The following is a 14,926-nucleotide window of genomic DNA, read 5'->3' on the forward strand; positions in this document are numbered from 1 at the left end:
CTAATCCCTCATCTGCCAGGCTTTCTTAAAAGGTGAAAGGTTCCTATATGAAAACTTTATTGTTAATTATTATAAGTACCATTAAATCTCTTTTCCATCTGATTTCAGTGGCACATTGCGCAGACAGTTCTCCTCTTAGTTCCCTGTTCCCCTAGAATCACAGTTTCCTCACTGCTTTTGGGATGTTATCAGGAAGTATAATGTCAACAAGGATTGAGGAAGTTGTCAGCTGCAACTTTAACCCAGTTTATTGACCGATATGGTTTGGCCAACTGGCACCCACAAAAGTATGCCGAATCATCTATCAGCATGTTCCATTATGTAACGTGTCCATCACTGGATTACTTTAATACTGCAGAAAGCTTAAGGACGTGATGAGTCTCAGGCAAGTTCTGGCGCTCTAAGGAGTGGCCTTTTGTTTGATTTCTGAGGGGATTTATGGAAGTTTACATCAGAGACAGTGATATCCCCAGAAAAAGTGAGTCACGCTGCTGCCACCTCAGCTGCCCCGGGACGCCACAGACGCTGTAAACACACACATTTGGAGTCAGGGCCTCAAACCAACAATGTTTTAGAGAGCAAATCTACAATTCACTTGAGACAAAACAGACATTTTTTTGTTCTGTAGCAACAGACGCTGAGAGGCTTTCCTCGAAGACAGATGAGTGATTGAGAGCTGCAGTGCGGCCAAAGGTTAAAGGTGAGGACTCGTGTATCTGCAGGTCACACGGGCCGAATCAGCTGCACGTAAACAGCTGAGTTTTAGACCCTGCTTCTGTCTCTGCAGCTAGCTGTGTTTGCAGTATGTGCAAGAAGAATCTGTGTTTTTAACTGCAGACGGAAACGGAAATTTGTGACGTATGAGCCGAACAAAACATGTGTTGTATGAAAGCGGTCAGCTGAATGGAGCAGCATGCCCCCAAATCACTGCGGCAGAGTTAGTCAAGGACACATAAAAAGACAAATTCAAAGAAGTTCAGTCCTATGAAAATGTGATTTCAGACTGTGACAGAGGACCACAAAGACTCGTATGTGGAAGCAGAGGGGATTACACGGTTTAACAGAGCTGGTCAGACACGGAGGCTTCGACAAGACACTGTGCTCGTCTTATTCTGCTGTTCGCTGTTCAGATAAAGAAAATACCTTTAAGGTTACGTCCTTTCAAACCCACAGAAGAAGCAGTTAGAAGAGAGAACGTCCTTGAATGAAAAACGCAGCTCTGGTCACTTGTTCATGTTTACAATCGGCAGATAAGAAAGAAGGAAAGAAAAGAAGTCACTGCTCGATATTCTGACCTTTATTATATGTTTTGCAGTGTTCTTCTAACGTATGATCATCTGTGAAATGAACAAAGGTTTCCCCCACAACATCATCTGAAGAAAAATAAACAATTCTTCAGCTAACGTCGGCCTGAATGCTTTAAAACCCCTCAGGAAAAACACATATGATGCTGTTCGATACCCCGTATGGTTCACACACACCATCCTGTAACACAATGCTTCGGAGGACACGTCTTGACTCACATTAGATGTAATTTTTCATTGTGTTGCGTAAAGCAGACATTATTCAGTTCACCTCCATGTGTTTCTGCAGCTTTCAGGTGGATCTCTGAAACTCTGGACGCATAAAAACCAAATCTATCTGCCTGGTTTGGATCTACAACAGTGACAAAATGATTGTTTCTGTCACTTGGACATGAAGAGCCAACCTTGTGGGGACCACAGCTCGTTCCCTGTGACTGTCTGACTGCGTGAGCGGACCAGACTGACTCGAGATGAGTCGCAGCTTGCCTCAACAGTAGACGAGATTAGCTGATTGCAGTAGGGGGAGGTATCAAAAAGTGTGCCTGGCTCGACTCGACTTGCGGCTCAAGTAGCATGAGCGTTCTTCATTGCTGATGAAGAGGATGCAATAGAATCCGGCTTGAGTTCTGTGGAGATGGCGGAAATTTAAAAGTACCATTTCCTGAACGAGCACTGAAATGGTGCAAGATAAATTTGACAACAACAGCAAAACACCAAACAATGTGTGATAATGACTGATGCTGACCGTTTGTGTGTCTTTGGTTTAATCCTAAAGATACACCAAACAAATCACCAGGGGTTTGAAGAACACATTAAAAAGGCTGAAAACACTGTGGAACAATGGAGAAAATGACCGAGCTCGATCTGTTTGTGAGTCATTTCATGGCACTGAGAGTCTGATCAGCCATTGTTTTCAGTCAGGAAATCAAAAGACATCAAAGGAGTCTCAGAACGTCCTGAACAGTTCAGACTTTCTAGCTCCGGAGTTTCTGCTAAAATGAGGACGGCCGGAGTGATGTGGCCGCTCTGTCTTTAAGAAAGGGCGCCAGCTTTCCCGATTGGCTCAGAGGCCAATGCACCAAGCTGCTCTCAATCATGACTCAGGAGCCAGTTCACCTGCCCAACAGGTGATCTGAACAACCCAATCAACAAGGGGAATTTTGACATTCAGCCAAACTAAAAATGTGAATGGCATCAAGCTTCAGAGTGCCATCGCCGCTGTTATTATTTGATGACTGTTAGTGATAGAAGGGGTGGCGCCTGCATGGGTTTATATGCAAATCAGAGTTATTATCTGCAGAATAACTTCACCCATGGCTTTGTGCTCAGGGCCACTGACAAGTTGAAACAGGGCAGAGCCTTCCTCAAGCAGGAAGAACACCATTGTCTAAAATACCACTGGAGGCTGAAGCGCACAAAAGTATGTGGACAGGTGTGTCACAGCCAGTTTCCCTCTCAGTCAACAACAAGCTCATTGCATTTAGACTGCCCTGACGATATGAAGACAGGATAAACAAGTGTGTGTCAGGAATATAGGAATATAATGCCCAAAGCACAACCCTGACCTGATGCCATAAATAGGTCAGAAGACGTCACACTGCAAGTTTTTGTCTTTCTGAGAAATGGGATAAAAGGAGGAGGGAATGCAAATAAGCTTGATGAAATATAGCAGAATAATCCAGCAGCGCTGAGGCTTAAGCCTGCTGCTTTCTGCTGAAATGATCCTGAATCTGCAACAAATCCATTCCTCTTACGTAACACTTAGCGAAGCAATTACACGGACTCGGGCTGTTATCCCTCCTCTTAACAGCAGCGTTCGGAGTCTGGAAGTACACAAACGTCCCAGCTGACGCCGTCAGACCTTCAGTCAGGCCCGAGCGGCGCTTCCATCGGAGCCCAGACGTCCGTGGAATCAGCTCAAACTGCACGAGCTGCGCATTATTCTGGTTTCAGGCTTCTTCTGGAAGTGAATCTTGACTGTTTTTACCACAATCACAATGGTGCATTCTTGTAAGAGATTAGGAAAGACATAAAGAATGACGTTATCATACGACAGATAGTGAGACACCACGAGAACTGGACCAGAATCACTGGAATGTTTGCTTATACACCTTAAATCTGAATCTCACATCTTGGCAGTAAAGGGTCAGGGTTTACCTTCATCCTGCGGTGTCAGTGCAGACCAGCTGCTGTTTTCCTCCTGCCTCATTATTAAACACGGCCAAAAGTATGTGGATGCTCCCACATGCACTACATCGCCCATGTGATTATTGAACATGTCATTAGAAAAGCATTAATCTGCTGCCATAAGAGCCTCTCCTCTTCCATCAGATTTCAACCTTGCTGCAGGGATTTACTCCCGTTCAGACCCCTGATAGAAGCTTCCTTGTGGTGGAAAATTGTATTTCTTTGCTTCTGTGGTTGTTATTCATTTGCCGCTTTGTTAGAAAACATTTCTCAGAATTGACAATACTTCCATGGAAACCTAACGGGGTCATGAGAAATACTTTAACAAGATCTAATTCCATTGGAAAGTCTGCAACAAGTGCTGGATTCATGTTTTTCTCAGTAACCTCGCCAGACAAGGAGAAATGTGATTTTTTTGATGTGTTAATTAATGACGTCATCCTCATGATTTTTCTTATTTTAGGTCATTTCAGGCCCTCAGATTCCCTTTTCAAGCACAAACAACAAAGTACTACATGTTTACAGTACAGAAGGACAATTCTCGAACCATATTTTCCCATCTTTGACTGAAAAATGGGGACAACCTTGTGCTTTCCTGCAGAAGCAGAATCAGCAGTCACAGCTCTGAATTTCCATCATCTGCGCTTGCCAGCAGGTGAGAGATGTTGAGGTGTAGGGTTGTTCATCTCCACCTCCCACACGCTGCATTAAACACTCACATCCCTCTGCTTGCCACCATACACTCAGGTGCCCACACACAGCGAGAGGGCTGCAGGTGAAACAAGTGGCTGACAGAAACTGTGTATTTCTGGAGCCTGTAATGTGCTTTCAGTCCATTTATAGAGGTAGGAGGAAAAAGAAAGACGCTCTGCCGGGCTTCTTCATTGTTGGCATTGGCTGGTTAACATGCAGAAGGATTAATCAGTCAAAAAGAGTGAACCCATAATAAGGAAATACACAAAGGACGTTGGTTATTTTGTTTTCAGTGCAGTTTTCTCAGAATCTGTGAATTATAAGGGTGGAAAAAAAACAAGCTCAGGTCACCCGAAGCAACAACTGCAGAAGACGAAGTGATGTGAGCAGAATTTTCACCCATTAAAGTGATTAGTCTTTTTGCAAAAATGCTGTAATTTCTGTTAGAGCAGAGTGAGACTCAAAGGAGTGATCTGGCAGCAGCTCTGGGGAGAGCAAGTCACTCACAGTGTTTCTGAAATTCAATTTCATGAAGCACTTTGGAAATGGGACTTTGCTCTCAGCGTTAATGACCAAAAAGGCCAAATCATCCAGAGGGAAAACAGCTTGAAAGGCAGCTACGACTGTTTGTTTGCATCTCCATTAGCCTCTCCTGTGGCGGCTGCTAATCTTCCAGTAAATGTTGGTTATGCTGGTGCACTAATTCCGACTTGTACGCACTCAGAAGGAAAGAGCATTCAGAGAAACTGTTTGATTACAGCATCCGTTATCAGCTCGAGTCGTTCTCCAGGATTTTCCAGGAGATCTTGTAACTTCAGGAAACTGGACCCTCAAACACGAGATTTTCAGTTCTATCAGATTATTCATTTAAACAGGTGTGTGGCAAATTAAGGAAAACATGAACTGGCCAAAAAAAACAGAAATAAATGAACAAATGTTCACAGTAAATTTAACTTTTCCCCACAAAAACAGTAAGACATCAGTAAATGAATGAGTGAATATGACAGCTTTCAGTGTTTCACCCTTTAATCTACTTATTTCTGTAATCCTTAATTATTTCACATTGAGTCTCCATGAGTAAGAGCTGTGTATTGTCAAACACTTGATATGGATGCATCCTGTCTTTCCCACCGTCACCTCGGCAGTCTTCACGTGGCACATAATACTTCCTCCTCCGCGGGTGGTGGTGGGGTGTTACTAGGAGGCGACATCACACGGGGAAGCCAATCCACCGTGCAGGAACAACCTGCCAAAACAACAGTGCCTGCGAGGATTAAACAGAAAGACCGGGCTGATCCTCTCCGCCATCGCGTCGATGGATGTGAGGCTGCTGGTTTGATTACACGCTGAGTGGAAACTTCAGCGAGCCTAATGTGACATGATGACCACACTTCAGTCGCAGTCTGCGTGATTCTGCGAAGGGAAGGTAGCATTGACCACGGTGAAGCGAGCCTGCTCACACATGCAGAGAGAGACCGAGAGACGCACACACACATCCGTTAAAATCACACACACACACACACACACACACTCCCTGCTGTGCTGTGCTCACAGACTTGTATGGAGTCACATGCTGTCAGCATGGACAAACACGTTTCCCAGCACATGCCCTCTGCCTCCTCTCTCACTTTCAGACTCTCCTTCTTCTCATCTCATGAACACAAACATGGGGCCTGTGTTGATGCTATGGACCTTTGTGCCGGTGTATTTCCATGTTTATGCAGTGTGAAACAGAAAGCAGGTCGTGAATGTCCACATGGCACAGCAGAGCACTTTAATTTCGCCCTCTCATTTTTCCACGACACAGAGCGTAAACAATCTGGAGCCAGCAGAGCGCCTCATTAAATGACTGCTGTCTGCTCCCATTCCAATGTTCAGCTGATTGAAGTTATTGGCGTTGAGCCAAGGCGTCCCTCGGTGAGCGAATGACTGCCGCGATCAGAGAAGAAGTGATTATCCACCACAGTTAACTTCAGTTGGCTTCTCCGGTTCTGCTGGTACATCGACCTCCAACAGTCACCATCAGTCGGTGAGAGGATGAGAAGAGCACTGTGCATGGATGATATCGACAGAGCGGCAGACTTACATCATGTGACTTGAGAAAGACTCAAGACATAAAGCTGCTGATTTTAGATTTAACATAAACAAAGAGACCTGTAACTTGATTTTGACTATGTCTCTAAATGTAAAGTTTAGGACCTGTTGATCTTGACTTGGAGTGTATTCATCCTGACTTGTTGGTTTTAACTGTTGGTTCTCAATTTTGGTTCTTGACTTGGGACTTGTTCTTGAATTGTTGGTCCTGACTTGGGAATTGTTGGTCTTTACTTGTTGGTCTTAATTTTGGTTGTTGACTAAGGACATAGTCTTGACTTAGGACTAGTTTTTCTTGACTTTGGACTTGTTGTTCTTGACTTTGGACTTGCTGGTCTTGACGTGGGACTTGTTGGCCTCGTTCTGGGATTAGACATGAGAGATGCAGGTCTCCACTTGGGACTTGCCTGTCTTAACCTGGGACTTCATAGTCAAGACTGGAGACTCGTGACTTGCAAAACAATGTTGTTGTCCTACATCTCGTTTCCAGTGAAGCTAAAACTGGTTAACAGGTATTATGACTTCCTTAATGTTTCCCGTTGAAGCAGAATCACAGTTAACGATCAATCTGTAACCACTGTGATATCAGTTCTGGGGACAAAGGTTGTTTCATGTAAAACAAAGCGGAGAAAGGCAGATGTGATGCTTTATTTAGTTGGACTTCTTTCACCGACGTGTGCAGCATGAGAATCAGCAAATGATCACACTCTGTTCGTTTTACGCAGCGTGTCAACATTTTTGGAATCATGGTTGTGAAGCAGTTTAACCAGGATGCCATCCACCTCAGCTGCTACACCCTCATTTTTACCTGCACGCTACTTCCTTCACTGGCACTGATTGCTGCCAATGAAGAATTTTTGCATATGATGATAATTCGTCAGAACCTGTTGTGCTTCATTTGCCTCTTGTGGTTCTGATTGGACTGATTGTGTCAAGTTATCACGCACAACGCAGCCACTCTCTGAGCTAGCTTTAGCGTGTTGGCTACAGCTTCTCGAATGTTGAACAAAGAAGCCTCTTGACCGCTCTCATTTAGAGGAGTCTGAGATGATACAGCGAGAAGATGTAAACAGTGAGTGTTTACTGTGTTTGCATGCATACAGTGAGCCATCTATTGGCAGAACTCCAGTTCAAGTCTTACTTGGGCTGAACCAAAGGTGAAGGAAGTTTTCATTCCGCAGGAACCAGTGTAACATGGGAGTGAGTCAAGGTTTGTTTGGTTAAACGGGTTAAGAACTGACGTCTCTGGTGAATATAGTGATTGCTTGTCCGGCTGAACGGGCAAGGCACGCAGCGTCCTTCAGGCTCTTCAGGCCCGTCTGTTATTTCCGGTGTTGGTACAGCAACAGCAGCTGCTGCCCCGGCGGTCCCGTCCTCCTGCCTTCAGGCGTCCAGAACAGAGTCGGCAGAGCCAGCCGAGGCTCTGGAGTTGTGTGTGTGACCGTGTGGGTGTGTGATTGTGTTTGAGGGGATGGTCCTCTGGCTGTCTGGTGCTGTCACGGAAGAGCCTTGGAGGCACGCCAGCCAGCCTCCAGGCCAAGTGATTCACACAGGTGCTAATGTTGTAGCGCTAACAACTAACACGCTTTTATGCTCTGTGGAGCTGGATCTGGTCTGTGATGCACAAAGTGAGGGAGGGCCAGCCTTTAAGAGCCTGGCTCAACTCGGTTTTATGAGCCAGATAGCAGTATGAGTAGTCTGAGGCCAAAGCTTATAAAAAGCAGATGGTGCTGATAGTTTCTTTAAATTTACATGTGAGATTTGACATTTAACCTTTGCACGCATCTTATTAAAGCAGTTCCCTGTTAACAGACTCAATTCATGCAGCTAAAGATGTGCTTACAATGAAAAGGTGGAGCAGAAGCTGATGCAGAATATATGTCAGAAAACTCCACTTTAAAGGAAACAAAGCGTTCAAACTGGATGCAAATCAGTAAAAACATCTGATTGAATTTGGTTTGTTTTTTTTTCCTTCGCTTGCATCTCGGCTTTCTGCTCTGCCCTTCGTAATCTCCGCCCTGTAACCTTGTGAAGATTACAGGCTGCGTGAGCCTTCACTGCCACTCTGAAATATGACCAACCTCCATTTGTTGATTTTTGTGACCTTTTCCAGGATGAAAAGCTGGAGGTTTGGCACTGAAATGCAGCATCAACCAAAACCAACCAACTGCAATTATTTTGTGTGCCTGAAGGTTGTTAAAAACACCAGTGATACTATTTACACTGATATAGAATTGAGAAAATATGAAGTATTTTTGCTTGATAAATGACTTTAAACTGTGAAACATTTATCATCTGGTGCTTCATTAATTAATAAAATGCAACAATTGTTCCAGGACCAGCGTGCATTTGTTGATTAGTATCATGTTTTTGTTCTTATCTTGTAAAATGCACCTGTACGACACTCAAATGTACTTAAACCGGCTGAGCGCACAGGTAACGTCTCTCCTTGATAATCCATAGAGTACAGGCTGTATTCCTGCACAAGTGAGCGTCCGCGATTAGAAAAACACCACAGGAATAGTACAGTGTACTATCATGAGAGCAAAAATAGTCAACCACTAGCTTTGACCAGCTGATGGAGGGATTACTTAGCAAATCCTCCGGTGTCCTGGAAATCTTAACAAGCCACCTAAATGTGTCGGAGGCCACTTCAGATCATCACAGTCACACAGGAGCTCCACGAGGCAGCATTCAGTTTTGTTATTGGTGTTCTTCACATTCAGGCCGAAATCTGCTTCAAGAGGAATGGACCGCTCGTTCTCGTCGTCCACACTTATGTCACATCATCGAGAGGCTCTGAGTGACTCAGACAGACACAGTCCTTCCCCTCACATTAGCATCATATTGTGTCCTTTTGTTTCCTGGACTGCACATCACACAGAAAGAAGAGCTTACGACTGTACGAAACCTTAGAAATGAGGAATAAGCAGTTTCTCTGTTTCCAGGCAACGTCGTCTCCACTGACCCTGGTGAGTTCAGATGATCAGAGGAGAGTTCACGCTCTCTTACGTATTCTGGTTAGCACGACCTAGTTTCACACATGCGCTAACGCACCAATCGCCTCTGAGCCAATCAGCTCTCTAGACGATGGCTTACTTACGTGTTTGCTTTGACCACTTTTTGTATCCTCTGCGCGGAGCAGAAATTAGCAGCCGCTGCAAGTTTAACCTGCAGGTCTGAGCAGCCAGTTTAACCCTCGGTGCTCGTCCACCTCCACTTCTGCTTCAATAACGCTGCTATTTCTGCCATCACCAGAGGCCTGACCGATGCAACAATCCCAGCACAGTGTGGGAGGATGATCTTCAGCAGCTACTGCGGGAGCATCAGTCTGGAATACAACGCAGCCTCACCAGTTTTGATGTTTTCTTACATAAATGTTGAGCTTTTTAGAGTCCCACGACGGCTTAAAATACTGTTTCAGAGGACTAAAATTTGTTTAGCTGCTCTGGCGTAATCAGAGCCAAAATAAAGATCAAGAATCAGGTTTTCACATACGAGGAGTTTGCCTTGAGATTTTAGTGCACAAAGAGAAAACAAACAAAGAAACAAGCACTGCACCGAGGTCGAGAATCATCAATAATTCACAAAAAGAAATATCTAAAAAATATGTTTTTTGAAGAGGAAACAAAGAGGATGGAACGTGCAGATGCTCACAGTAATAAGTGTAAAGAATATGTGCAATGTGCGAAGACAATAATCCAAAACTCCACGTTTGCTGTAGTGTAGCGTGGGTCGGATCTGCAGGAGCGTACGTGATCTAAAGAAAATCAAGATTTCACATTTCCTGTCTGAAAATTTCGTGTCTGCAGGCTGTTTCCTGGAGACACGACGTGCAAGAAAGCAAACAGAAGAAGTGTTTTGATCAGTGATGTCACCCACGACGACTCAACAGACAAAGACAACACAACAGGCAGGTGCTGCTAATTAGGCCACCGCAAAAATTTAAGAGAGGCTTAAATTACCTGGCAATAAAGTTACAAAACAGCAAAAATCTAACATAATATAAACTTTATGGATCTCGTCCAGGCAAACAAAGAACAGAACTGCTCAGTAAAGAAAAGGAGACGCAATAAAATCATAACCATCAAAATGTTTTTTAACAATCTCAAACCAAATAATAAAATCTCTAAAACTAACAAAGCTCTTAAGAAAGAAACAGCCTTTAAAATTAGCTAATAATTGCAGATTTGTGCAGTTTGTAAAATCCTTATTGTTCACATCACCACCTACACGACTCTTCTCCTCTGAATGAAAATAATGAGTGAATGGCGAGTCTGATGTAACTCTGTGAATTCGTGATGATGCGGTACAGTGGGTAAAAAATGATCTCTTCATGTTTATCCGTCTGACTCCCGAGGCAGCAGCGGGGTTAGTAAGCATGTCAGGAAGCATGCGTAAAAGCAGCACTCAGGGGTTGTTCGGGGTGAGACTCTCTCCTGGTTTGAGCCTCTGCACTCAGGGCACGCAGCAGATGGCGGCTGAAGGTTCAGCACCGGCCGCCCTTTGACTGACTCGAGCGTCAGCGGTGTCGGTCTGCAGCAAACTGTTCAGATAAAATTCACTGCCAGAGCAGAGAACGTCCACTTCTGGTCGTATGACTGCTTGATGCTCCATGGCGAAGCGACGTTTCATTGTTTTCTTCTCACATGGGTTAGCAGCAGTTAGCATTTAGAACAGAAGCCATGCATCAGCTCATGTTATTGGTTGTTAGCCTCACGTGTACCTATTACAGATAGTAGTTAAGTTACTGCAGCATTAGCTGAGAGGCTAATACACACTCACACACCTACCCACCCCCCCCACACACACATGTATATACAGACACACCTACCTTATGTATTACTACGTATGTACCATGTACTACTACTGCACAACCTACGACTACATCATAGTTTCATTCAGTTCATCGCTGCTGTTCACCAGTCTACCTCAGTAATATATATAAATATATTTAACACCTGCACTATTTATGAGAGATTCTCTTTTTCTTACCTCTCCTTCTTTACTTGTGTGACTTCCTTTTGCACAGACTCTATGAGCAGTGCTGAAGGCTGAGAACAAGAATTTCACTGCCAGCGAAGGCTTCACTCTAATTGTTGTGCATCTGACAAACACAAACACAAACCTTGACTGGAGCAGACAGCGGCCTCCATCTCCAGCTCTGCAGGACATGTTGGATGATTTTCTGTTGCTCCCTGTGGAGGACGAGGCAGAGAACACTACCAGCTATAAACCCACCACTGAGCCGAGCAACAAAGACACACTGAAGCATGCAGGCAGCTGTGTGGGCTGCATGTTCCCACTGAAACCTACCATACACTTTCCTTTAGCTAACCGCGAAGGGTTTCATGTTTAAATGCACGAGGAATTTCACGTTTTTGCAAACTGTATAATGCAGACTGTGGACATAAAAACACCTTATGTTCCTCTATCGTGAATACGAGAATCAAATCCTTTTCCTCCTGGCATTAAAAGATCAGCTGGTGTTTTAGGAAGTTTGATGTTCATGAGGGGAGTAACAGCAGAGGGCAGGAGCTTCTGACTGTGACAGACTGTGAAAGGTTCAGGCCTTTTGTTGGTATCACAGATTATGAATTTAAAAACTATCCATGCCAGCATTATACTTTCATTCATGGAGAAAGCGTGGGTGGGTATTCAGTTTCAACAGGTTGTTGCTGGTTGTAGTTAACGTGGTGGGGCTGCCCTTAAATGCTGTTCTGGTCCCAGTAAGGTCCTTCTTGAAGAGCCAGGCAGGCCTGGGTGAGGGTCAGTTCAACACTGAATGCTCTCTGTGGTCGGGGAGCGTTGATCTGAATGGGTGAGGAAGGTGAAGGACGGTGAAGACGAGCAGAGCTTGCTTCGCTCGCAGACCATCCATTCATCAGTGTGCTTGTGTCAGTGTATGGATGCTGTGAGCTAGTTAGCTAAGATGCTCTGTTACCAAGCAGCTTCAGGTTCATCAGCACTTTGAATAATCTGTGTTACAGAGGGAACATTTGACTGATTTGATCCAGATATACAAACATCGAATCTAAAGCAGGCCTCAGTTCAACAGATGACCAGTGTTTCTGAGTCTCGCAGCCTCACTGACTGACGTGAATCAGGAAGTGAAAGCAGGTTACAGGATGACAGCTGAAGTCAGTGTGGTGATTTTATTCCTCTCCTGCACAGAACTCGAACCACAACATCCCAGAGAGACGTTAATGATAGACTCCACCACCCGTAATGTTCCCTGACACATCACATTTTCTTGTACATTGTCATGAGGACGGCTAATTGAAGATTGTCACCTTCAGTTTTTATGTGACAGCTGGCACGTCATTCACAAGCTGTCCTCGACACCTTCGTACCTGTTGGCCTACGTGATGAGCAGTCATCGAAAACAGGTGCGTCTTTGCAGCCGTCCTGTACTTTGCAGGTACAGAGGACGAATATTAGCTGCCGCACTTCTTCTCCAGGAAGCTCAGACGACTTTTGCGTTTATCACATTTAATGACTGAAGATAAGTTACAAAGATGAATGTGGGAGCTACAAACAGTGAGGCGGGTCAATCCGACAGCCTGCTTGATGGGTCTTTATCACGCTGAGATGAAACCATGACAGATCTCAAAAAAAGGGAACATCTGTAATCTCCATCTGTAATGAGGAAAGGAAAAGGTTATCAGAAGCGCAGCAGGAAAGGAAGAGATGATTTATTCCTGCTCATACGCTGTCTTTATCCTGGCCAGGGTATCAGTTTGAAACCGGCAGGCTTTGTGTTCGGAGGCATTCAGCCTTTTCGCCAGTGGCATTAACAAGATGACAGCTTACATCATCTGTGGTTATTATGGTGCTTATTTATTCAGCCTGAGGAAAGAGACGGAGAGAAGCTGAGGGGCTGAATGGAAATGATGGGGGTCGGTGGGCCGCTGAACGTTATGGTTCATCTTTTAAAGAAGCGAGTCCAGCGTTGTCAAACTTTTTAAAGGATCCTCATCCTGAAACAGACTAACACCTTCCCATAAATCAGCTGAAATAAAAACAGTGTTGAATGGGTGCAACTTGTTTAATAATCAGAGCTCAAACCTGAAACAGGTGATTTTAAGCAATCGTTTTTTAGCTTCATATGTTGAACCTGTTGGCAAACAATAGCTTCTTTACACATCCACATTTATTTGAACTCGTGTCCAATATTCTCTCTCTTTTAGCTCCGTGTCTCCACCATCGCCTGAGAAATCTGCTGTTGGAGCAGTTAAAGTGGACTTTAGGAGCAGTTTTTGCTAAAAACAGTGCTATGAGTGCCTCGAGGGTCAATCAAAGGAGCTGAAACTGGTTAAAGCTTCAAAAGCTCAGGTGAGCTGCACGTTCAGGTGATAACAAGCGACCCCTTTCACACTGTCACATTGTTTTCACGTCATGTGGTACCAAGGCTGGCTTTAAGTTGGTCATTCAAACTCATTTACTGCTTTTTGATTTACATACCTTGACAGGATGCAGAGCTGGAAAAACAATAAAAAATGTTTAAAAGTGATGCAAAGTGATGTCATATTCCCTGTCATGTGATACTGTAGCATCCAAACGTACGGTTGCTGCTGTTGTTAGCTAGCTAGCTAGGTGGCTAACATCTAGCCAACAGGATTATTGTTTCATTTTCAAACAACAGCCCCTCAAAAAGTGAATGGAGGAATATTTTTTATAAGATCCACCAAATTTCACACGAGAAGTGATGTGAAAAGTAGGAAAGTGCCTCCCAAAATGTTCCAGCCAATCGATCTGTTGCAGCTCTGCGCAGCTCGAGGGGAAGCTGACACAAAGACACAGCGACACATTCCCAGAACATACAGTATGTGTGATTCAGCACAGTAATTCACTCATTTTCCACACATGCCTTAACGCTGCTCCCAATCATTTGAAAGTGTGTGCTTTTTGTGTCACTGCTGTATTTTCAGATGGGGCCGCTCCAAAAACAACATGCCACAAAGTGCATCAATCACAAATCGTCCAAAGTCCTCTGAGTTATGTAACAGCTCTGCATTCCAGGTAGGATCCCAGGCCGGGCTAATACCCCTGTGGGCTGAATACAGATTCTCTCTGCACAAAACATTGGAAATATGTTGCACAAATATGCTGCATATACCTGCACGCACACACGCCGATGTCCTGCCAGATTTTATCAGCGTGCTGAGGCTGTGCAGGGGCTGAGCCGAGGCGAACTCAATGCGAGTTCACCTCGTCTGGACGCCTGCGTGCGTCTGCAGGAGCCTCGTTTCATTTCATGCTTCTCCCCATTGAAACATTTCACGACCCCGTGCTGTATATTCATCGGCCTCCTCGTGGCGGCTCACTCGGGATGCATTTGTTTCCTCCGTGGCATGAAATCTACAGGCTGATGCGATGTGAGAGGTCACTCACTGGGGCTGCAGTTTAAGTGTGAGAGTGCAGAACTGATGGGTAAGTTTCACTTTGTTTTCCATTGCCAAACTCAATCTTAATCGACCGGTCGGGTGTGTTGTTGCCTGGCGGGTTCCTCTCCCTCTCCTTTGCTCTGCACACCACTGGCTGGCTGCGTGTCACCCAGATCACAGTCAAGAGCCCTCACGCACAATCATTCCAGTTGCTGAATAATACAAAGCAAACAGTGACCTACTTTCGAAGTAGGGAACAAG

Source organism: Chaetodon auriga, chromosome 16 (genome assembly GCF_051107435.1).
Source record: "Chaetodon auriga isolate fChaAug3 chromosome 16, fChaAug3.hap1, whole genome shotgun sequence".
Taxonomy (NCBI): domain Eukaryota; kingdom Metazoa; phylum Chordata; class Actinopteri; order Chaetodontiformes; family Chaetodontidae; genus Chaetodon; species Chaetodon auriga.